Source organism: Leptosomus discolor, chromosome 5, assembly GCF_034619465.1.
Source record: "Leptosomus discolor isolate bLepDis1 chromosome 5, bLepDis1.hap2, whole genome shotgun sequence".
NCBI lineage: Eukaryota > Metazoa > Chordata > Aves > Leptosomiformes > Leptosomidae > Leptosomus > Leptosomus discolor.
In genome coordinates, this window is record NC_141395.1 from 31,780,922 (window position 1) to 31,805,767 (window position 24,846).

Here is a 24,846-nt window from a genome sequence, read left to right on the forward strand (position 1 = left end):
TAGCAACAGTGTACAAATTAAAACATCTCCCTTAAAAACAAAACACGGATTTCCCCACTAATACAAGAGAAGTAAGTACTCAAGAGATAGCTGTGGTAGTGTGGTAGCCTCATTAAGTTTATTAAGTGAACCTAATAAGTAGGCATATTCCAAATCTTCACCCATGCGGATGCTAAATGTTTGCATTACTCATCAAAATCAAGAGTAAACGATGCAGGTTATAAGCACTTTGATAATCCTTCACAGCAAACTGCAGCATCATAAACATTCAATTTATTTAAAGAATAACTGATTTGCTATGGTGATGTGCTACAATTTTTATCACATTTCTTCAAACCTATCTACCTTCAAGGGCAGAGTTCTTCTACTTCCTGGAGCTCAAGACAGGGAGAGAAAAATCAGTCATTTGCTTTTTTTTTTTAATAAATACCGGAGTGCAATCATAATGTAATTTTGCTCTGGTCATATATTTTGCTAAATAATTATAATTCCTTTTTCTTACAAGTAAATTAGCTGCATGCCTGAATATTACAGTTCCTCAGCATATGCATTTCTATGGTTTGAATATATCACCAACCTGGTGTAATTGCTTCCATCTAGCTAATATTTGAACATTAATTACTGGCAATAAGGGTATTAAAAAATTTAACCACAGTACAATTATACTGTAACTGCAACATAACATAGTACATTATGAGAAGAAAATAACACCTCAAATCTCCAATAGTTTTGTACACTTGCATCGTTTAGAAAATGTTGAGCAAGCAGAAAAATGTTGAGTTTGCAACCAGAAGAATCCCCTGGCTTCTAGTTCTGCTCACGATCCCAGGAATACCCTCTTATGAAACACTATTTGCTCTGGATTTGGACTCATGATTTTCTTAAGACTCAAAAATGTTTCTGAACCACAAACCTCATTACCTTCAGACACAAGACAGTCTCTGCCAGGGTCTCCATCCTTCCCCTCTCCTCCGAGTGATCTGCTTGGTAGAAAAGGGGGCATCTAGCAGCAGGGACAGGAGCAGCAAGGCCAATGGTTTTGGGAGGTCCAAGTTTTACATCTGCCTTCTTGAGGATGGAAAGCCACAGGCCCCATTGCTAAACCACAAGCTTCCCTTATCATCTTGCAGAGTTGTCATTAACATAACACCAACAGGCACACTCCCCAAAGCAATTCAAGAAGGACCTAAAAGATACCTGTTAAATACTGGCAATAGTTAATTTTGAAAGTGTGCACAAATGGCAGCAGGAGTGTGGCATAACTGAGTATGGGTTAAAAGCTGGGACAGAACGTGTGACTCACAATTATGCTGCAGAGAATTAAGCAAAAGCCATGCCTGCCAAGCCAATCTGACACTTTCTACATTACTTCAGAGTCACAAGGATAGAAGCTATTTACCGAGAAGCATTAAAAAAACTGGAAAAAAGGTATTCACAGAAAAATGCCACTGACCATTAGGAACCACTTTTCCACTAGCAAAAATCAGGTCTGAACTCACAGTCCATTCAATGGGCCCTTTAAAATAGATTATGATTTGCACCAACTGTGTGATTTAGCAATTGCTCATTTTAAGCTTTAATCTTGTGAACACTTACACACACATTTAGTCCCCACAGTCACACTGCTCATTTGTTAATATCCTATTCACCACAAAAGAAGTGTGCCTGGCTTTTCAGGACGTTTAGGGCTAATCCCTCCCATCAGGGAATGCTGACTAAGTTTGTCAGTGTGTTTTCTACATAAGCAGATCAGGTGAAAGGATAAATTTTAGGGAAAAGCCTTTTCCTTGCTCTAAAATAATTAGCTCCCTCTTTTCTTCTTTCTTGTTATTTTTCAGCATTCCTTTAGATGGGCATACGAGCAATGGACACTACCAAGCATGTTGCTCCAAAGTACGTAAAGGGTAAATGGATTTAGCTGCAGGACTTGGTAACTCTTGCAAAAAGAGACCAGAGGCGGGCAAGAAAGCGCCCTGGCAGGGAGCCAGCAGCAGTGAGCGCCCCACACCCAGGGGAGCAGGGGACATGCACTCATTCTCAGGCTAGACTGCTCCAAATCCAGCACACTTGGGAGAAGCCAACTTTTGAGTTCCATTTTCACAGATGACATTGTATTTTTTTTTCTGGCTGGCGGCTGCAGAAAAATCATATTGCTGTAAATATGCCTTTTAGCTTAGCTTTTTTTTTTTAATGTGTCTTAATAGAAGACTAAAAAGGACAATAATTAAAAAATTATATAGTTTGCAGAAAATTATAGAATTAATTTGCTTTGCCTGTCAGCTTTGAATTTCAAAGCTCTTCATGAAATTTCCAGCCTTAACCTTAAAGCAAAGCTTTATGCAATGCAGGGCAGACATATTTTATATCTGTTTAATTATAATCGTGAAGACTTTGGTAATGCATTTAGAAGAACTACTGTATAATAAGGGCTGTATCCAGAGAACTGTTTTGTTGTACCCAGGAGAATTTGGCTGTCTTAATTAAGTCTCCTCTCTCAGACACAGAACACAGTCACTCTTTCATCTGAACTTCCTTATGTAACTGCATAGCAGCTCTACTTATTGCATACAGCATACATTGTTTTTCAGTGCAGTTTCTAACACTATCATCATACTTCTTAAATCAAAAATACAGAAAACATAGAAAAGAGTCTGGACAACGTCTTTGTATATACTGAATGGTATGCACATGCTTCAGTGTTGTAGCTCACCAAGGAAGGCAGCAGTAAAATACGAATGGTCTAATGCTATTATTAATCTGAATCAGATCAATATGTCTTTGTTCACACAAAGCAATTGTTCTTTACTTACCTGGATGTAATGAAAGCAGAATCTAGCCCCCAGGAGCAATGTATAAGGTTCATACAAACCGCATTCTTAATTATACCATATTTTGCAGCTACATTCTTTCAAGGTATATTTGGAGTCAGGAAAACAGTACAAAACACTGTAGTAGCACCAGATAATTTACAGGTAGATTGAAAATATAAAATCTATTAGAACTACCATAGACAGTAAACTCCATAGCTCATTAATTTCAGTGGGTTTTGTCTCTGCTGTTTTCTGATTTTGAATCAATGTTAAAGCTCATAGAAAGTATTTTCCTCCTTCTGCCTATACATGAACAAAATGAATTAAAGTGTTTTTTTCCAGACGCTGTGTTTAGCTGGGACCATTATTAACTGAGAAGAAATATAATCAACTCTGTATGCAGTAAAGTGGCAAACATTTTTTAACTATGTACTTTGGAAAATAATACATTTCTAACTCGTTTTCCAAAGCCAATTAAATTACCTGTCAATAGGTTCTTCAGCTACTAGGTAAATTGATGTATGTCAGATACTCTGTAACTCCTGAATGTTCTCTATTGATCAAAGCACGCTGTTGTAGCTCAGCAAACAAATGGCATTATTGCCCTCATGAAAAATGAATGCTTCATCCTGCAACCATTTGCCACTATCTGAAAATGCAAACACCGGTGTAAGTGCTCAAAGTGAAACATAGTCATTTGGCGAGCACTGCACACCACGACACCGACACGGAGAGATTTCAGTTGTGCTAAAGGCTGGCACAACCCAATCTCAATCACAGGTTCCTTTCTAAACCCTGGCAGAAAACATAATTTTCTTCTATCAGTAACGACATGCCCCAGAATAAACTCACATGCAACACTAGACAAGTGTGTGAAACTATGAAAACCACACCATCCAGAAATTAGCCAAAATACTAAATTACAAAGGATAAACATTGAAGTGATCTAAATACATCCTTTGATTTCAGGGTCAACATGGCTATCAGAAGTGGCAGAAGGGGAGTAAGTAAACCTGTGAAGAACTGAAGGGTAGAACATTTTTAGAGTATTAACTGAGCTGGGCTGTTGCGTTCCACGGTTTATCGCCTACTTTTGGTGGCACACTCATTCTGGATACCTTAATGCCAGAGTAACATTCACTCAAGCAGAAGTTCAGTTACTTTGCTCTGCATGAAGCACAGAGCTTATGACACACCCCCAGCTCTTGCTGAATCAATTAAATGTTTAAACACAGAGCTACCATATCCAGTGAAACTTAAAAGATATTTTAGCGCTTTGCTGATCTCAGAGACTCACCCACAGTCATGCAGGAAGCAGAGGGCAGAGGAGCCATGAACGCTGCTGACATGTTGTTATATTGAGCCACAAAACCACCCCTCTGTTTTCAGAGATTGCTTTAACTCTGTATCAAACCTACATGTTTTGTGAATCAGATCATCAGGGTAGGAATATATCAGCATGCATTAAAAATAAGTCAAACAGTTGTCTTAGTAAAAGAAGGTGTTTCTTCACAAGTGCAGAAAAGACACTGCACACCATTCCTGAATATTTTTTCAACTAGGCTGCTTGGGTTATCTTCAGAAGAACCAGACTATGTATCTGAAAGATTATCCTTTTCACTTCTGACCATAAACATGATCTGAGGGCAGACAGGAGAAATGGACTTGAAACCTCTTAACCTAATCATATTCCTTTGACCATGAGTTCCCCAATAATTAGGCAAGATGTAATAGACAGTTCAGTTTGGGTAATACCAAATGTTGATTTCTTAATTGAAAGTCAGTGTAATCATTCTTCCTTTTCGTTGTTCCTGTTCATGTAATACTAGAAAAGATACACAGAAGTGCCCCATTACCCCTACCATTTCCTTTTTACATGCTTAAACAGTGATGACATGAAAAAATGTTTATTTCATCAGAGTTTTCTGCAGAGCTGGTCCAATGGAAGAGCAAAAAAACAGGTTCACAAGCAGTCCATATGCACAGCCTCATTAAGAAAACGACATACTGCCCATAGTTTAACCAGAATTTTCAGAGACAGAAAATGTCTCTGAAGTCTATGAGATGCAAGTGTTTATGCTACAGGGAAGAAAGGGACTAAAAGGCCTGGAAAATCTTTTCTTGTTTTCCTATTTAAGCCTGTGCAGAGAGACAGACAGTGTTTGGCAAATAAATATATTTTAAATACACATCCTGGACATGTTTACACTCCATTTGTGAGTAATATACGGAATTGAGAATAAAGCTGAGTTAAGTCCTGTGGCTTGAGAAAGGACATGTGGATATGAGCACACAGGCACAAGCACAGATGTGCAGCTGTGCAAGCACACACCATGCACTGACACACAACTATGACGGAGCCATGAAGGGATTTCACCACCTCCTTTCCAAGTGCAACCTGTAAAATTATAAGAAACTTGGTACATTCTCAGGCATTTCAAGAGCAAACATTTTCTCCCACACAAATATCTCCCTGAAGCCCAGACAGCAATCATGTCTTGCTGGGATGACTTAAGAGCATCCAGAAGGGGAAGGAGAGGCAGAACGAAAGAGGAAGAACTCCAGCAGAGAGAAACTGGGAAAACTAGCACAAAACTTCTCTCCTTATAATTACCTTGATAGAATAATGGCACAATTATACCAAAGGAGCAATCAGAGCCCCTTCCAGCATACATTGCTCCTGCTTGGATTAATCAGATAGAGCTGTTCTTGAAACCAATACATAAATTGACATTAGTTCAGTCTGCATGTATAATCTCAATTCACTCATCTTTCACACTAAATGATGTCATATTTTAATTAAAATCTTTTAACTGAAAATTAAAATGTCAGTGGTGATGCACAGATGCTGCTGAACACATTTATCTTCTCCCTAACGTAAATAAAATCAAAAAAAAAAAAAAAAAAGGAAATACCTAAGAGCAAGAGTTTCAAGCAATATTCTGCTCAGCCAGCATCAGGGACTGAGCATCACTGAATTAAGTCCCAGGGTTGTATTTTCTTTCTAAACATACCTCTTTCTGCCAGTTACATGCTCACAAGGATCAGGGACTATCCAGCTGAACTTTATTATTCAAATAGTAGGGGAAAGTAAAAGCAAATAGGCTCCTAAATGCAGCATACCAGTACGGTGTGTGCTTAACGCATGACTTTGGAAACTCCAAACAGCTTTTTCACTAATCAGACAAAAGATGGCCCTGTAGCAAAACTGAAGCTTTAACTCCACCACAGGTCCATCACCCACACAGACACACATAGGTGTGTGCTCCTCTGCCTCAGCTTCCCCCCAGCCAAGGCACCGCAGACCCACATTGTGTGGGACTCAAATGCAACAGCTGAAAACTACCTTCCACCCCTCCAAAAGCATTCATCAGTGAGTTTCATTGGGAGAAGTGGTAACAAAAGAGCCAGGCAGTGCAAAACCCATCTTCCATGCTGCTCTAGTGAAGCCCAACTTCGCTTCTTCCAACCTTTAACTGCTTCAAACAACACACTAGCACCCACTTACCTATAGCTTCCAAGGGGCATTGCCCAAGGGCCCTTTTAGCCCTGCTACTACCAGCTAACTCACAACTGTTAATTGACAGACTGTTCAATCTACATCCAAGGTCCAGAAGATCACTGGCATGAAGTGAGACCTGCAGCTATTTTTTCCAAAGCTGCTGTTTCTTTTCCAGAGGTTCTTCTGTTTGATTCCAAGGAGTCACAGTTATAAACTCTGTTTGTCTACCTCAAACTAGCCACCAGCTTCAGCCTGAATTTTTAAGTTCACACATGGTTTCACTGGGCCCAGCATCATATGCAAGCAGGCTCTACTGATGCTGCTGGCCATTTGCAGAAACACTTTCTCTGATTCCACAAATAAAGTCCATTCCATGGCTTAACTTCATTTTCTGGCTACAAATTAAATGAGAGACAATAAAACATTGCATATTGCAATGTACTCTTATAGTGAATGGGGGGCCCTTAAATAGAGAGGGAACATAAACAAAAATTAAGGCATGAGTCAGGGAGAGCAGGTCAAAGAAAAAAAGGGAAAAGAATACTGATATACAAAGGGAGTGAAGAAATTAGAAATACAAGCGAAAAGTCACAAACAGAGGCCCATATAGAAGTGGCTCTCATGCATGGGCAGCACACTGCAGCAGTGGACAAGCTGAAGAGCTTTTGACACCTCAGTACAGTTTTCCTTCCTCATTAAAAGAGCACCTGAAAAAGGAAACCTTTGTTCTCCAGGCAGCACATTTACTTCTCAACAAATGTTACCAAGAGTTGAAATACTGACATTGATAAACGTAAAGTAGTTTAATCACTGGAGCTAGTTTTGGCTTGCTACTGATTTGATGAGGATCTGCTGCTCAAGCTGCTAATGGTTTGAGTCTAATTTTGTGATAATTTGTTTCTGTGTTCTTAGTGACTGCATTTATCATCCTTTCCTCATTCCTCAGGTATCTAATATCACTGTACCTGTCACGTGTGGGGAACAGAAAATTATTTCTCTGCAGTATCAAAAAGGCTGAAAAAAGAAAATGGATATTACTAATAGGCAGCTCCAGCGCTGCTGTTTATACAGGATATGGCAGTTCCACAGAGCTGGATTACATTACATATTTGCACATAGCAATTTGTACTGTACAGGAAATAGTCTTCTCCTTAACAGTCTCACTCTTAAAACATATCAGCCAGAAGGGGAAAAAAAAAAAAAAAAAAAAAGGCTAGAGGTCAGAATGGAAGAAAAGCCAGTCTGATCTTTTCAGCTGTCTGCAGAGCACAGGCACACCCCCACTAACCCGGAGCACCACGGTACATACCAGGCAGCCATGTGCAGCAGACGGGGGAAGCAGAAGGTAATCAGCAGTTCTCATCCTTGAGACCAAAGGCCAAACTGAACCAACCCCTCAGTGGTGGTAGAGGCATAGGGCCCCAGCAGACCCCGAAAGACAGAGATCTGCCAGGGGCAGCCAGGCAGCACAGCAACATCCAACATGCCACCACTTCACCAATGGTTCTGCCCTAACCTGTCAACAAACCCAAGCACTGTGTGCATGACTGTTTCCCAGAGTTGGTTCTACTACTGCTTGTCCTTTGCAGACCTCAGGTGGGTTGGCCAGCCACAGGGAGCCCAGCAGCCAGTGGGCACAGCCTGGCTGGCCTGTGCTGAATGGCGAATGCCTGAGACATCCAAGACACCCTGCATTCAGGCATGCACACAATGATTCACAGCATCCATTCTGGTTGCCAAAACTAGTTAATAAACCACTAGTAGACTTCAGGCTTGAAATTTCACAGAGATGTTTAGATTGAGAGCTCATACAGTGACAAACTTCTGGCTTTGAAAGAGACTGTTAAAACCTATCTTTGGTCGTTTACACATCCTCTTTCTTAGTGTGAGACCTGCCATCTGCCTACTGCGATTTGCCGGTTACACTGCCGTTATCACCAGCCACCGTGCTGCTGCCGACGCACTACTATAATGCAGACAAAAACCTCTCTTGGTGTTTTCACCCTCATGCTGCTTTTGGACTGTTGCCTGAGAAGAAGCAAGTGGCTTGGGGTTAGAAGCAGAGGGCAGGACGACTTGGTCATTTATATCCCAAGCATTGCCATACAAGTAGGTTCTTCCTCTCAGGAAGCAGGGAGGAACACCAACACCTCCAAAGTCCAAGAGGGGAATCCCAGTGAGCTGATACCCCTCTGCTGGCACTGCAGAGAGACTGCCTGGCACCAGCTCCTCCATCATGACTGCATCCACCCCTGCATCTCCTCCACCCTGCTTTTTGCACAGTAAGACAGGCCCCTGAGAACTAACAAAAATGTCAGCCCTCCCGCAGACCCCTCATCTGACCTCAGGCACAATCAAATTCTCCCTCCTTGCATCAGTTCATCACCTGCGAGATCAAAATCAATCAACCGGTTACCATCCCTGCCTTGCTGTGCAGAAGCCAAGCTGGGGGAGCAGCACACGGAACAGCAGCAGCTGTGTGTTCCAATGGCGGGGGGGGGGGGGCAATCCACCTGGCACGCAGTAAGTTCACGTCCCCTGCTCCTTGCTCACCTGCCTGAACCCAAATGCATACAGCAGACTGTCTAAAAACAGAGGTAATTTGAATTAAATAGTAGTTCTAACACATTGCATTTGGATTAATTTTTTTTCAAAAGCCTCTGAACAGACACCCAGCTCTGCTGTAACTGCTGCTCTTGCCTCGCCATAGTAATTCAGTTCCCATTGTGGGGGGCTATTTATCTCATTCCCCTTGCAACATAAAAGCCGTTTCTCCAGTCAAACCTCCACATTATAGATGGTTATTTTCTCCTTTATCATAAGCCCGCTAATAGTCTGTTTCATATAGAGGCAAAGCACACAGCTGAGTGATGAAGGCGGCGGCAGAGAAGCAATCCTGCTCATGCAAGGGACCTCTCCCAGGATTTTAAGCTGCTTGCAAAGGCCTGACTCCAGAGCCACGCTGGCTCTACATCACTGTGATTACACTGACTGGGTTATTCTGATTTACTGGAGGGGGGGGGGGGGGGGGGACTGCAAGGCAGGAAATTGGCCCAGCAATGATGTACTAATGTATACTCCTCTCCAGAAGCTCAGTGCCTCTAAAGATGAAAATGTTAAAACCATGTTTTTGATAAGCATGACAAATCACGTAAAGTCATTACAATTTTATTAGAGGAAACATTTTCAAATGCATTGATTAAATTAGGAATAATGACTTGGACCTAAAGTTATAAACCTCTAATGTCATCAGCACTAATGACCTCCTGAAATAGAAGAGAGGAAGTCAGCATCTTCAGGGCCAATACAAAGAGCACACAGCATACAACACCAGCCCTTTATCGTAGCACTGCAATGGATAAAACTGGGCGTAAAGACAAAGACTGTGGAGAGCCAAATCACAATCCACAAGTTAAATAGCTTCAGCTATCTATGATCTTAACCACTGTTTAAAATTACTTAGTTCTGGAGCTCCAACAAACATTGAGACACTTATTGTAATAAAAAAGCAGCCTATATAAAAGCAGTAAGTGTTTTTCTGTGCATATTCACAAGGAGGCATACAGAAAAATGGATGTATTCAACATCCATTGTGTGTGTGTAATTGTCTTCCTGATGCAAACGGCTTCTGGTGCGCACCTTCCAATGTGTAAATTGCATGCAAACGTCCCAGAGACTGAACTGCTAACTCCAACAAAGACCATGCAGCAAAGAGCTAGTCGTAAGGTGGCATTCACCTTCGCACTCAGCCATAACACTCCCACTCTTCTCTCACAAAAAGTTCTACTCCTCCCTGATACAGGCACTGATCTCCCTCCACAGGCCTACTGAGGGAAGGAAGACAAGGGAAGGTGTAGACCTTCCATTGCATATAGAGCCTAAGGATTGATCCATTTGCCCCTTACCTCCCTGATACTGACTGACAAAGAAAAAACATCATCACTGAATGGGCCTAACCTGTATTTCGAGGTGTCATTGTCAAGATTAGGGAGACCTGAGCCTGGCAAAGAGCAAGAAAATGAGCAAAGATGATCATGCTTCTTAAATGTTCTCCTGGGTCCTGGAGGTAGCCAGGGCTTGTTCTAATCCCTGCCGTGGTTGAGAATCTCAGGGACACATGCAACCTGAACTCACCAAACATCCACATACACTCAGCAGACTAGGTGGAAAGCAGAGCATGGTCCTCCCATTTTGCTTACCAGGCCCTGAGGACTGGCACGCAACTGCCGCCTTCTCCCTGCAAAACCCAAGAAGTCTCTTCATGCTAAAGGTACTTCCTAGTGGAAATAATCAACTAAAACTAAATTGCTCATGCAGTAGTGCGTGCCTAATCAGGGCCTTTTATACTGAATCCTCCTTTTATCCTCCTCCAATAGCAAACATTATCAAGGAAGCTTTATCGATTTTCTTTCTCTCCCACCCATGTTTAGCCCTCTCCTTTTGCTATGTGAAAATCCTAAGCAAGAAGGAAGAGTGAAATGAATGTATGCTGTCTGTCAAAATACAGACAACAAACTGGGAGAAAGTAAACTGTTCTTCCCTAAACTCAACAATTATTATTATCTTACATGTTTTCTGAAACACCAGCAAACATAAGAAACTGCTGATGGAAGAAGACTTATTTAACAAAGGTTGTCTCTATAACATTACTAAGGAAAAACAAAATAGCGAATAGGGCATCATCGTGGAAAACCAGCAGAACTACCGGAGTGCTTTCCCTCACCTTCCCTCTTTCACACAGTTTATAGATTTATGTACTTATCTTTTTTTGCAAGGACTACATCACAGGACAATGTATGATTCATTCATTCATTCATTAAACTTCACCAGCATAGCTTCATCTGTCAGTTAAATGGAAGACACACTGACAATGTACAGCTATGCATTAACGCTATTTCTGCCTGTCTCACAACGAGCTCAAATACAAAAAAAAAATTAAACACGCCTCACCTCAAACAGGGAGCAATGTAGCTTAACCTTCAAGACACAAAACTCATGCAACACCCTTAGCTCCCACATCAGAGTATCCTGTACCATGAAAAACTGAGTTTCACAGCTTCGGCTCTAAACCTCCAGGACACATGAGAAGCCAGGAGTTTGCTATAGACACCTTCCTGCATGCTAGAAGCTACAAAGATGCTCTTCTGTGCACCCTATAATTTCCAGGAACAAAAACACAGACTTAATCTTATTATGTGTATCCAGGACCAAGAGAGAATGATTCATCTTCCACATTTTATGCAAATTTGGTCTAAAAGTCCAGACAACTAAATTACTTAGTCGATCGCTATTATAAGTTGGGTTTTTTCCTTAAACTGTAATTCCAGATTCAAGGTATGAATTTGGTTGCTTTTTCTCCCCTTCCCTTTATTAGGAATAAACTTTTTATTATTAGCGTGTATCTGTTATTAAATTTGTAGTGTGTGCAAACACTGATGGGTGGTTTTTTGCTTTATCAATCTCTGTTCTGTTGTAACAACTGGGAACTATATGTTACACTGCATTACACATATGAAATATTTAGAACAAACAAAAAGAGAACACTGGCTGCTCATGTGCATTAAATATCTGATAGCAAAGTGAAAATAACATGTGGCAGTGCAGCTGTACAACATTATGATAATCCAGTCTGTCCTCCACCTCTCAAGCCAATGAGTTTCAGCCTTCTTCAGTATTCTTGAGCTATCATTTTCATTTCTTAGCTCTTTCCATCTTTGTTTTTTCCCTTTAACTCACCTCTGAGAGACTTAATGAGGACAGAAAACTGATCAGCAAGTACATTTTATGCCTTATTTGAAAGCACATGTTTCTCACAAGTCCTCTTTGTAGAGAAGATGTTTCCAGAAAATCCTTCTCTTCTATAAAAATATTATAAAGAAAGACGGAAGAGAGAGACGTGGCAGCCCAGGACTTGGGGATGGGCCTGTGCCATTCAATTTCCACAGGAAGATTCACTCCAGGTCTACAGATACAGGGTTGGGAGAACCACTGTAACATAGCACTGTTGTAGCTGTCACTGCTAGAAATCACGGTCAATCTGTTATCCCTCCAGGGATCACAGCTGGATTGCTGTTGTCTCAGGTACTTCTAACTGCAGCAAGTAATTTACCATGCGGTGAATGGTGCGCTGGCAATCAACAGACTGCCACCGGAAAAGTCTGCGCTCACACCTGAGCTTGCACGGGCAACTGCAGGACTCTGCTGCAACTTTCATGACACACATTATCTTGGCTGTGTACATATGGCAATAAGGAAAACCTATCTATGGAAGTAACTCCCGAATCAGCTGCGTCAGCACATGAACATCCTCTTTGGATTGTATAAGAAAGCTGATGTTGAACAGGTCATACGCAAATCCTATCTCTATGTTACTGAGGCCTCAAGGGATTTGGGGGGGGGGGGGGGGGTGTGCTGTATAGGGAAGGGGTATTCTGTTTTTAATGAGCCCTTACTCCTATAAAAATTGACAATAACAAAATTTAACTACTAAACCTTCATTGATTTCAATGTGTGAATTCATCGCTCTACACAGAAAGGGAACTATGAAATTGCATAAACCACATTTGAGCCCCAGGCCAAGTCCTGGCCACTGCGTGCTGGCCTGCCAGCCAGTGTTTCGGTGACAAGCTGACAAAACCACAGAGCTCGCTTGTGTGAGGACACAACCCGGCAGACCATCATGAGGATCCACAGGCAAACCCTTGATATGACAAAACATAATGACTTGGTTAGCACAGATGTGCTCTTAAGACACCAAGACTGCATATCCCCCCAGCTGCACACTGCCAGCCCTCCCCAGTGGCAGCCCAGCAGGTTTTAGGACTCATCTGAGAGATTTTGCTTACTCAGGTCACGAACCTCCAGTGTCCTAAGTAACTCACCTGTGTTGAAAGGTGTCTCCCTTTGAGAAATGTAAGGCTCAATCCTGTTCCATTTTGGTTTTATTAAATTAAAAACAAAACCACAAACAAATAATGGTTGGTGTTCAAACCCTAATCTTCATCCGTTTATGGACGACTATTTACATGTGGGGTTTTTGTCTCCTAGAGCTGCCCAATTCAAATTGAATTTATAGCCCTCTCTTCAGAAACATAACATTAACCACAGAGCGACAAGACATCAACATGGGAGAAATAAACAACCTTCGGCAGAACACACTGCAGTGCAAGTTAGCTAACATGAAACTACAGGAGTACCAGAAAAGAAAAAACGCTATTTACCCTTAAAAATACCAACACAGTATGCTTAAAATTTTCTTTTCTCTTGCTTACTGCTATAATTAGTGGTTAGTAAACACTTTTGTGATAGCAGCACCCAGCAACGGGATGTTGCACAGCACTGTCCAGGTACCGTATGAATAAAAAAAGGCAATAGTTGGCCTAAAGGGCTGACTGTTAATATTGCTTGCACTATTCCCATTTCGGGGGGAAAAAAAAAAATCTTACTCAGAAGGAAATTTTAAAGGGCACTCAGAATATACATTGGCTCATCAGTTAGGCTATTAACCCAGAATAGCTATATTAATAATAATTAAAAATAAATTCTGTGTTAATAATAAATACAAATTACTCAGAGCAGTAACAGCAAATTATAGTTTGAGAAAGCCTAATAGCAGCAGTGGTTTTCTCGTGCATATTGTTACACGCACTGTTTGTTGAATGGGGAGGAGGGTTAAAGACATTTCCTATGTTATCCAAGAATAATTTTTAAACTGAACTGGAAAAGAGATCATGAAAAATTTAATTGCAAAATAGACTCAAGACATGCATTAAATCAACTAATCTTATGAGGCTCCATTCATGAGTAATTCTCACCAGCAACAAAAATGCAAAGTGGGTGGGAAGTTGTTTCAAGTGCCTTTAAGCTTCCCACTGATGTACTCTAAACAAAGGTTCAAGGTTTCTGCAGGAAGAGTAACAAACCCACCAGGACTTCACAAAGGGTGCGTGTCCTCAGTTTTCCCATGAATCCCCCTCTGCTCTCAGCACTGTGGCTGTGGGAGCGAGGTAGCCTGCCTCACCCACGGCTGCGGCTGGCTGGGGCTGGGCAGCTTGAGATCCTCTCACTGCTGGCAGCTTATCTTAGTAGGAGCATGTTTAACGTGGCCATTCACAGCAGCCTCCCTACATACTGGTTGTGCTGAATTTAACATTTGTACTAGATTGTTCCTTTTAAACCAACTGCTACATGCAAATTTTTATATTAATTTGCAAGATACAAAAAAATAAGGGTTTAAATCACAAATTTAGCTACGATCATTAACCTGTAATTACTTTTCCATTATGTCATTTTAATCTTTTCATGCACCCATTATATTATAGACTGAAACTCAGTCTCTTCAGCAAGCTGAGTGCACCCACAGTCAGTCTCTCAGGCAGACAGAAAGTCTTCACCCAGCCACACGTGGAGGTCAAAAAGCACAGCTTAAGCAAACACTACAAATAAGTGGTTATAGTTCAAGGACAATAAGGTGAATATTTTAAGAAAGGACATTAAAGCCTCTTCTTTCCCTTGTCTCTTCAAAGCATGGGAGCCTATCAATCCAGTAAGGCTAAGGACGGGAAGGACCTCACTAGCTAATCGTACTGCAGCAGTAACACCCCTGCCAGACCGACAGCAAGTCCCAGCCCGAGGGCTGCAGTCTGACAGCAGTGATGGAGCAACTGCAGGATGACCAAGGGAGTGGAAGGCAGACAAGGATGCACCATTTCTCTCCATACAGGATTAAACACAGCCCATGTGCAAAGCAGAGTTTCACCAGGTGTATCACCAGTGTGCAGCAAGGGGAAGGCAGCGCTTGGCCCGCAGAAGGGCCTGCAGGATTGCACCTTCAGGAAACATGGCATTGCTCCCACCCATCTGCCATGGAGCGCGCAGAGCCTCCAAAGACCAGAAGGAGAAGCAAGAGCTTGGCCCTACCTCTGTGCGGCACTTGGCTAACAGCTGCTATTGGGCTTTCCGGGGGCTGCATCCAGCTGCACGCACCAAGACACCCTGCTCTTGGTTCTGCTCACGGGGAGATTTGCCATGCCGAAGGCAGCTGGCAAAAGACAGTAAATCTTTCAGCTCAAGCTAGCAGAGATCCTGCTGGGCTCCTGCCAGCTCTGATGGTGGGTCAGATAAAGAGCTCTGCACTCCAGGTAGCTCATAAAAAGAGATTAAAGCAGCACAGTCAATGAGTCAGTTTCCTTCTATTTGCCCACTCAGGCAGAACAATTTCCCCTCCAGATTGGCCCCGATCAGGAGGCATCAGGGTGCTCAGGTGGGAGGTATGGGAAAGCCACAGTCAGAATGGAGAGGAGCACAGCCAGAGAGGCCATGCATCCCACCTCTGCACTCACCCTCCCAGCAGCGGACCATTCCTATAGAATGAATGTGCTTCCTGCTGTGGCATGGACACCTACCCATAGGCTGCAATGCAAACATAAGTGAGTGATTATAAAAATAATTTTAAAAGCATTTAGTTGTCACACAACTAAACAACCATTTCCGTGGCAGTTAGAGAGTCCATCCAGACTGACTGTGGAGGTCCATCACAGACTGGGAGATTTTCTCTGCTCCTTGCAAATGTTGCTTTGACTGATGAGGGAGCATGAGACAAGCATTAGTGATGTGCCCTGTTAAACTTTGTCAATAACACAACAAGGAAACCAGAAGACGCAGCTGAGATGCAAGAACAGCAGAGGGAGATTCTGCCAAGATAATGCTGCTTTTCTCCAAGGACAGCCATAACCTACCCAAGCTCCAGGGATGGCCATCTATCATATCAGCATTCCCATCTTCCCCAAGAAGTGCAAAGCAAGCTCCCCAAGGCTCAATATCCCTTAAACCTCTCCATCAGAAGGGATGAAAGAGAAAAACAGAAGTGATAGAGCAACACTGTATACCAGCCATGCAATTACTGACTGTACATGAAGTCTAATATTGGCTATGTTTTTCCCTAAAATTTGCAGAGCACCACCCTACTGAATTTTACATCAACAAAAAGCACTTGGCCACCTGGCAAAGGTAATCCACTGACCAAGTCTTAGGTATGGATCTGCACAAACTTTTTTGAGATGACAGTCCTCAAAGGAACTTGCACACCTACTCTTACATCCATGTGCCTAACACCTGTGTTGCACTTCATACCAGGTAACTAATTACAGCAGGACAGAAACACCAACACCCCAGTTAACCAACTACTTAATGAATCAAGATTTTGTGCATCTTAGTTGACATTTCTAGGGAAATGCAGTGTAATCATGAAAAATAGCGTGTTACAGGATTCTCTTCAAAAGTGTTCAGGGTTTTTTTTTCCAAGCCAAATAACTGATAGGTTAATATTCCTAATTCACTGAAAAAATTTGCTGTATAGTCCCCAGGAACCCCTGTTCCCTTTAGCACAGTCTGAGGTTTCTGTCACTGCACCAAGAGTCTCAAGAGAACAGCAAGATAAAAAAATCTACATTCTCCTGTCTTCACCATCTCTATTGTAACTACTGCTTACTACTGTGCAGTGCCTCAACATATTTACACCTGGTTTTGCATCAACTTTAAGTTCTTTAGCATTGTAACTCTGCACTTCATTCCCTGTATAGAAACTTTTATCTCTCAATCTGATTCAAGCATCTACTACATGACAGTTAAGTACAACATCTGAGCCCTGAGGTCAGATTATTAAAATTTATTTGAAGATCAGGCATAACAGAAAGCATTAGCTTCCAGCAGGAAGCTATGTGAACAATTAAAAACACAACAGAGGAGCCTCTCTCAGCTGTCAAGTGGACATTCATGTTTTATTTAGTCTTTTAAGCATAATGCTGCTGGTTTCAAATGAAGATCAACAGTTTGGGGACAAACATACTTTTATAAAAAGTAATTCCTGTTGAACTGCACAGGTGTGACACAATAGATTTGGCCTCACCCCACAATAATAACGGGCTGTTTTACTCCAACCTCTGCCTAACACCCTTGTCTTCTGCCATGCACTTCACCTTCAGCTGCACCTTCTGGAAAGAGCTATAGTGTTATTAATATACTTACTATACTTAATATATTTCAGATTCACTGAAACCAGCCATAGCAACTGCTGAATCACACACCTTTTAGCAGTCCATCCCTGTCAGAGCCAAAAGCAGAGACTTTCCCCTGAGCTGTCTTTGCCCCATGCTTATCTGGAGCTGCTGCAGTGCTCCCACAGCTGCAAAACATCCCACGTACAAGAGAGTTGCTTTAATTAGTGGATGACACTGAGACAGTCTCGGAAATGAAGAAGTCTTCCTCTCTCATTTTCTGTTCCACAGCCTGTCCCCAAGTCTCTAATTACACATCTTCACACCTCCATGTAGAATTTAATGGGAGTGGAAGGAGACTGTTCATCTGCAGCCAACACATCATTTTTCTCTAAAATGTGGAAAGTTGTTAAGTTAAATGTCACTAGGAAAGGAATTTCAGGTAACTTTAGATTATTTAACTGTCCACAGAAAGTCTCTGCACACACCTTGAAATGAAAGATTTTTTTCCATTAAGAGAGTACAAGTAATTTTAAGTGTTTGCAATTAAAAATGCATTGAGAAAATGGTCTGTCCCTAAGCTGGTGCAAATCTTCATAGTTCTGCTGGTTTCAACAGACCAGCGTACCAAAAAAAAAACCACTTAAATGGAAAAAAGTCAGTTAAAAAATTGTCTTCAAGTCCTTTATTTCAAAGTTTGGGAGGAATTACTTTTCTCACACCTAACTGTCAGGAGTTTTGCTAAAAAAAAAAAAAAAACACCAAACCCCAAGATGTGAGGGCAGCAGCAACCGCAGAAAGCCCATGACAGTCAAAACCCAGGAGAACTATTTGTTTTCCTTCTAGCAAAATAAAATCCACCACGCATATTCTTCAAATAAGTAATTCCCACCAGGTGACTTACTAATACTTTTACAACTTTGTACAAATTTGGTTTTTCATCTGGAAACATTTAAGGGAAGGGGCACTCAAATATCTCAAGGAACTACACATCCATTTCTTCATAATCTGCTAAAGAGATAATTCCTACCAGTTACAGAAACCTAAAGTCCACTCTGAATGCTTTTCAGATCAGCTGTTTTTTGCACCTCTGACCAGTGCAAGGGAACAGGAGACCTGAGAAGATGACATCAAGAAAACCAGGGAGTTTTCTTTACCACAAACTACTTTTTGAGACAGGCTGTTCAAAAAGAAAAAGCTACAAAGCAGGATGACTTCCCTGACAAATTTCATTACAAGAATTCCAGTGAAAGCTGAGAAAACCAAGGAGCCAACATCAAACCTTAATCAAGCCTGCCACCTCAAGCTCCACGCAGGGCTGGGGAAAGAGAGGCCCGAGGGCACTCTGTGAACAGGGGGCTCACGGCAGGAACACTGCCCGGCATTTCTCCTACAGCTGGTGTAGCACTTGCTGGCGGTCAGGAGCCACTAGTACCCCACAGGTGACCCTGCAGCTTCCCATGGGCTGTTCGCCACCCTGACAAAGGGTCCGCTTTGGTTAGCACGACCATAAGCTTCTTCCCCACACAGATGTTCTGGGACGTGTCTCCCTCACTGCCATGGTCCCCTTAGCTCAAAACACAGCAGGCACCTTAAGCACTCACAGGGCACATCTGCAAACTCTGCTGAGACACCGTTGCCACTCTATAAATGCAGACTTTACTACATAAGGCAGGGCCAGCAGCACAGAGGCAGCACATCTCGTCAAGGACCTTATTCCAGTTCCTCATCTTGCAAAGATTGACTGCCTCCACCCCACTGCCTTTCCTTGGAAAGGGCTGCTACAGCCTTGTGACAAGAGGGGTGGTCTCGGCCTGTGGCCGAGAGCTGGAGGTCCTGGACACCCGTACACAGGCTAACCAGAGGATGCAAAACTGATGTCTGCCCCCAACCACTTCAACATTGGGACACTCAGGTTTGAGGCATCAACTTCACAAGTAATGGTTTGCTGATTTTGGGGGGTTGTTTTGTTGTTTGTTTTTTTTTTTCGTTTGTGGTTTTTTTGTTGTGATAGCAGGATCTGTAGGTTTAGCTTCCCTCAAAAACCCTTCTCCTACTGCAAGCTGAAAACCAACAGCTATTACTGTGACTATTAGGCTACTCAAATGACTGCATGTTAAAGATGGGTCATACTGAACTCTGCGAGCCAGAAATACATTTCCAGTGCTTTTAGTTCATTTTAAAAAAGTCGACTGCAGTTCTGTAAACAGAGCCTACCTCCAACACCAAGGGTCTAAAGTCACAAAGTGAGCTGGAATATGCATCTAACTGCAAATCCCTTAGTAATCTCAAAAACAGGAAATTGAACAAAAGCCCACAAATAAATTGTACTTCAGTCACTGGTCAAAACACTGGACATTTCTTCCCAGAACCTCTGACCTTTACTCAATGTCTCATGGAAAATAAAGATTCAAGGGATTTCTGCTTCGGATCACATTTTCGTCTCCTATGCCTATCTTCAGTCCTCATGTCAAAGAAACGTTCTTAGGAGCCACAAAGAGAAGAAACCGTGGCTCCCTCCAGAGCTCAGCTCACTCGCATTACTCCTCCAGCTGCCTGGAAGGAAGCCCCTTCTCCCACCCTCTCACCTGGGAAGCACCATGTCCTGGCCTCAGGGGCTTCCACCCAGGCAAGTGGCTGCTGCTCCCCTTCCTCTCAGGATGCTGCCACGGCATCCAAAAGTCACTCAGATGACTGAATCTTCTACCATGTTCATGCCCTGCTACACCACACCCATATGGTGGACAACAAAGATACCAAATAAACTGGGGCTTTCTCCTTCCAAGTAGCGTAAGCTTTTAGAATTATTTTACCTAATTCTTGCCAATATCTGAACTGCAAGTTGTCATCATACTACCCTTAAACAATCTAGGATCATTTCCCAGGTGTTCAGTGATTAAAATTAACTTGCTCTGCTAGCCTCCTTCTCAGACAGGAGAACATGAAGCATTAAAGCATTATTGAACCTGTAACTTAAGAAATTGAAAACTTTTTTTTTTTTTTTGTGGGACCACTTCAGTTAAATATAATTTGGGCTTTTCCCCTCCATATTTATTTTTACAGGAAACAGTAACAACCTAGTGTTTTCTCTGTCCCTGTGTGCTGTATTAATGCTGCAGGTTTCTCTAGTTCACTGCAAGCGCCCTCCAGGATGCATGTGTAGAAGAGAGAGAAAAAAAGCTTCTCTTTATGCTAATAGGGTTGGCATCCATTCCTCATGTCACCACTTGCTCCGGAACTACACTTCACAGATTCATCTCTTTTGCTCTTTTATTCCTTCTCACCACTGCTGACTCTGAGCCACATTCACCTACTTAAATTCTGCTTGAGCTCAAGTTGTGAGGCATTAAAATGTTTATAATTTCCAAGGAAAGGAAGATTTAGAAAGACTGTTCTCACTTTTCCAAAGCACACACACAGAGCTTTCCCTAGTTAGTACATTATTAGCATTTCTTTCCAAGAATTTAATTGCTTGCAAATAGATTTTCAGGGAAATGTGCTTGGTGTAGAGTCTCACACAGAGATGTTGATTAGCTACATGATGCTCACTTTGCATGGTCTTTTTTTTCTAGTTTGGACCTGTAGGAACTTGCTGGGAGGTCAACAGATGCATAGGAAAAGTCAAATGAGCCAAGTATTTGCTAAAAAAGATATGCAAATAGTCATAAGGACCAGCCACCATGGAGGGCTAAAACATAGGCAAATGTGGATGTGGCAACACACAGAATAAACACAAGGTAAGTGCATCTCTCTGCATGTCTAACAGGTGTCTTGAGGGTCACCATATCCAGCCAAAGACACTCTCAGATAGGCTGCTGGCAGCACCAGGCCCCCAGTCACGGCTGGGATGGATGGGACCTCCTGGACAGCCGCACCTTGTATCTTGAGCAGATGAAGAGGAAAATGGTCTGTTATTGGGCTTCTTCTAAAACAGATTAAACCACACACAGGAAAAAAAAAGAAGGCTAGAAAAAGCCTGTTCTCCCATGCTCATTCATGTGACCTTCTGACAGGAAATTAATCTCTTGATTCCATCCATTTAGAAATAGGAAGAAATAAAACCCATGTTTCACTTAGCAAGGAACACCACAGTGTTGACCACAAATACTTGTCTGTTTCTTGAGAACTTACATGTAAGTAAACTAGATAGTTCATTACATACAATAATGCAGCTTTAAGGAGGGAAAAAAAAAAACCAACACAAAAATTAGTATTAGTTGAGATGTGTTTTGCTTTGTTTTTACACAGATCCAGAAAGAGTTAAGATACACATTTTCACATTTGGAAAGCCAAAGCCATGCATCTTAGTCCACGTTATATGTCCATATTAAAACCACAGTCTACAGCTGCAAATACTCAGAGCCTTAAGAAATCAGGTCACATTCAGAGTCAATTTTCACATCTTCATGTTCTAAGACCCCTTTTTAAGTGGTTTACCGAAGTTGCATAACAGTTCAGAATTTGTTTTAAAAAAAACTTTCAGCTAAGATTAGATTTGACTTCAGACTCTGCTCATATACCTAAGACTACAGAATGATTCAAAATTTGTCCATCCCATGGCCAATCCATCCAGAAGCATGAGATGATTACACTCTGGTGTAAAACATTTATTCTAATTTATAAGCCTTATCTGAGGTAGCATGGTGATTGATGCTCGAGTAAAGAATTTATTCCAAATTTCATTTTAGGCTAAGTATCTGATTTTCAATATATGCAAAAGAAAAAAAAGTATTCTAGTTGTAACATGAAGATGACATTTCTGAAATGCCAGCGGACTGGTTTCTAATTTTTGCCAGAGGAAAGACTGCCAATATTTCTTTGCTTCTTTCAGCATTCCTAAATTCTCCCTGTCATCATTCTGAAATAGCGGGAGTCATCCCTCACAACACAGCAACCCCCAAGCCTCTCTCATACCAAAACTGATTGCTACATAGCAGAAGCTGTGAAAACCGTTTCCCTCTGTCAGGCTGAAAGCACAGCACAGATATCTTAAAACAGCGCAAAAATCTAGAGAGATTTAAAAGTGTTTTGAGGCTCTAGAAAAACACCTGAACCAAACCTTTGAGAACAGCCAAGAATAGTTCAGATACACTGAAAATTTAACTTAACATAGAAAACCTCTGAAAATGAATGGCTATTGTGTTTAGTGTTCACAGTCAGCAGCAGCAAGACTCCCCTGAAACAAACCTGGCCACAGAGACAGACACAGTTTGGTGCATGGGGACATGCCAGGCTAATAATACCTCTTGCTCCACATTCACTGTTCTCCCCACTTATCACATGGTTTAAGGTCACCATATAACAAACATCTCCGTTCCTCCACACAGCTACCCACACAAACCCTCACCTATTAGGACCCCACAGAAGCTTTATCTATAGGAGTTTTAACACCTTTGGCTAAAGGAGTGCTAGATAAGACGAAAAAAGGGGGGTTAGTGTTGCCTATTTCCTTTGCCCCCTGCACACCACCAGAAAGGTATCATGCCCCAGCAACCTCTCCACCCTCAGGATGTCACTCGTTTCCCCTCTTCCTCCCTCAGTGGAAGCCTTTTAAACAACTTTCAATAACCCATTAAAGCCATGCATCTGCCTACAAAACAACATAGCACCTTGCCTATTCATGTTAAGGAGGCTTCTTTGGGTATCACTCTCCCAACAGTAACCTGTAAAGCCAATTCTTACTTGAATGGCATGAAGATAATTGAAATTTGTAGTCCTAACCAGCCACCGAGGCTGAACACCCAGCCTCTGTTCAGGCTGCTGCTGGAAGGAAACAAAAGCCCATGTCAACCAACAGAGAGGAATGATTTAAAACGTGTTCACTTTTTATAGAGATGCACTCTATAGCACCACTTGGTAAACAAATATGTGCCATTAAATAGCTACCAGTAAGCAATTCTGCAGTTGACAGGTACCCGATTCTTTCTTCTAGCCTAAAGAAAAAAAGACCTTTTTTACTATGTCGAACAGGCAAATAAGCTGGAAACACAGAAATTTTCTGAATCTATAAAGCTCAGTTCTGCTCCAGCTACCCCCTGCAAGCACAGGAAAGGCAGAAAGGGTGACAGAAAGCTAAGATTGGCCCTCAAGTATTTAAAGATGACGCACAAATCACATGTCTGATTATGGCAAAAATTTCCATTAGTACTGAGGTGTGGCTCCTACCTCACTGAAACCAGTGGGAGATTTGCAGTGGATTTTAGGACATCCGGGAGGTCTCTCTTCAATGGGATCTGCAGGTAGCAGTGAAGGCACTAACTTTATTTCTGATGTGGTCTCTTGAAAAGGTGAAATCTCATTATCTGCATCTGTTCTAAAAACCTCTGTTTTCATTTATTAAGTATGACTGAGTCTTTATTACCAGCGGCATAAGGCTCCTGTTAACTGACCATCACCTACCCCCACTAAAAACATCACAAAAATGGAGAATAAATAATGACAGTATTACCCTTGAGGCCCATTACACTATCAGGTGCCTGAGCAATGCTGATTAAACGATCCCCTAACCACAATGAGCAAGGGACAACAGCCACATTTTCTTATGGTGCTGTATTTGATGTTTCAAAAGTACAGTGGCAGACCTTTTAAAATGTATTCTGTTAAAATCAAGATGAAATGAATATACATTACTAATTCTGCATACGTTGTATGTCGAAATTGCTACAGGAAAAGGCTTAGCGATATGAAAGTACCAAGGCTATTTCTCGAAATGTAACCTCTGCATTTAGCAGCCATCACCTGCAATGTTCCTATTATTCTCCAGTAGAATTAAAGCCATACAATTTCCCCTTCCCTCCACCATCCTGAATGCAGAAAAAGAAAGGGTATAAAATTACAATAAAGTCACTGTTCTCCTCTTTCCTGGTCCACTTCCCTTCACTGTCAGCAACGTTAATTTTCATCTGATACATCCAAAAAATCCAAGATGCCAAACACAGAAAGGACCAAATCTCCCCCAATCAGCCTGCAATGCCCTGTCGTTAGTGGGTCTGCACTAAAAGCAAGACTTGCCAGGCAGAGGAACGGCGCTGGTTCAGCAATCATGTTTCAAACCTCATTTTGGCCAAACTACTGCTGACCTCAGTCTCAGCAGTGAAGATCACACAAGGACAAAGGCTGCTCACAGCCCATGCAACCAGACAGGCATCACGCAGGGACAGAGCAGGCAGAGGGATGCAGGCAGTGGAGGACTGACTCCTCTGCTGCTCATGCTGCTGCAGCAAAGTTGGCACATTATGGTAAAGCTCTGCTGCATAGACAACGTAGTTTGCAGTTCTCTGTGACACAGAAATCGCCCTTCTGATGGCAGAAGCAGGATCAGGATGGCTTTTGCTCCGGTAGATGGCAACAATGCAGGGAGACAGCAGCACTGAGGAGGACAAGTGAGCAGAACAGGTACTGCAGAGGTAGAACAGAATGAACTCGTACAAACCTTCATGAACCAGGACAAATTTGATGCTGTACCAAAAGCCAAGGGAAGCCCTCAGTGGAGCACAAAGGGTCAATGTGATCTATCTTTTCAGTTTATCCTGCTGACAAG

The 24,846-nt window shown here is 42.1% G+C and overlaps 1 protein-coding gene across 1 annotated transcript in view; it reads right to left on the bottom strand.

The window, feature by feature from the left end:
* The window catches only part of PLCL1 (phospholipase C like 1 (inactive)), a 207,002-nt gene that overhangs the window by 55,772 nt on the left and 126,384 nt on the right, over nt 1-24,846 (bottom strand). The window lies entirely within an intron of this gene.